Source organism: Hipposideros armiger, unplaced genomic scaffold (assembly GCF_001890085.2).
Source record: "Hipposideros armiger isolate ML-2016 unplaced genomic scaffold, ASM189008v1 scaffold_189, whole genome shotgun sequence".
Lineage (NCBI taxonomy): Eukaryota > Metazoa > Chordata > Mammalia > Chiroptera > Hipposideridae > Hipposideros > Hipposideros armiger.
The window spans coordinates 381,323-382,587 of record NW_017731539.1 but is presented as its reverse complement, the minus strand read 5'-3'; the positions used below and the strand labels follow the sequence as shown (position 1 = coordinate 382,587).

General features: G+C 39.8%; 1 protein-coding gene across 3 annotated transcripts in view; it reads left to right on the top strand.

Annotated features, from left to right (window-relative positions):
• The window catches only part of SLC14A2 (solute carrier family 14 member 2), a 441,255-nt gene that overhangs the window by 161,373 nt on the left and 278,617 nt on the right, over window positions 1-1,265 (top strand). The window lies entirely within an intron of this gene.

Genomic DNA, 1,265 nt, shown 5'->3' with positions numbered 1-1,265 from the left:
TGTGTGTCAGGATTGTTGCCTCCCTTCACCGTCTTTCCCCCTGCAGGACCCTCAGGGAGAAACCCAAGAGCTGAGAGCTCAGATGCATCAAATCTGCAGCTGGAAAGGACATGTAGCCATAGCCATTTGAATCCAACCTGCTGCCGGATGGAGAAATGTCACCTAAGACATCTCTGACAGCTAGTCCAGCAACTTCTGCCTGAATAAATTGATGAGCTGCTCACCATTGGCAAGGAGCTTATTCATGTTGAACAGTGATCATCTGTAGGAAATTCTTTCTTCTGTGAAATTGCAGTCCGACCCTTATGTCTTCCATTCATTTATTCCAGGCTTACTTTATGGATGAGCAAGGGAGAAATTATTCCTTTTCTTCTATATGGGAAGCTTTCAAATATTTGAAGACAACTAAATTATGTCCATATACACCTTTTCCCCAAGTTGGGCTGGGTCCCTCAACTCACAGGTCCTGTGTGATGTGGTTTTCAGATCTCTTGTCACCCTAACCATTCTGATCACCCTTCGCCACATAAAGGCTAGTTTGTTCAGGCCTTTATTCAAGTAGTTCCCCAGCACTAAACACACTGTTTTAGATTTGATCAAACCTATGCACTTATCCCCGTCTTCATCTGGATACTGTACTAATTGCAGGGCCTAGGGGAACAATAGATATTTGGCAAGCATACCCCACAACTTGGGTATGCAGTGTTTCTGGCCAAATAAATCATTCTTAATCTTTTTTCACTTAACTTCTGGCAAATCAATTCAGCTACATTCCAGTTGTGCAGTTGTTTTTTTGTTGTTTTTTTAGCCTGAGTTTAGATCTTTACATTAATCCTTATTAAATTTTTTTAATTCTACATCTATCTCTTCTACAGAGTACTTTTTGTTCTCCAGAGCTCTTCTTCCCAGATTTATGTGATTTTATAATCCTTCCTTCTATCCTTCATACAAACCATTGATAAAACTGCTGATCATATGTCAAGGGCAGAGTCCTCTGGAACTCTACTACTGACTTTTCTCTATCTTTATATCTGTATGTTAATGAATACTCTGTGAATTATTTACTCAGATACATAGTCAAGCAATACTATCACCCATGTTGTCCCCCTGCTTGTCCACACACACTCACAAAATGTCAGCATCCCTTCTGTCTTCTTTTACTCTCTATTTTTTATTTTATCCTTATTTATCCATTTAGTTTGTTAGTTAGTTGTAGGGCCAGTGGAATGTGAAGGTAAAGAATACATCTCTAGAGTAGGCCCACT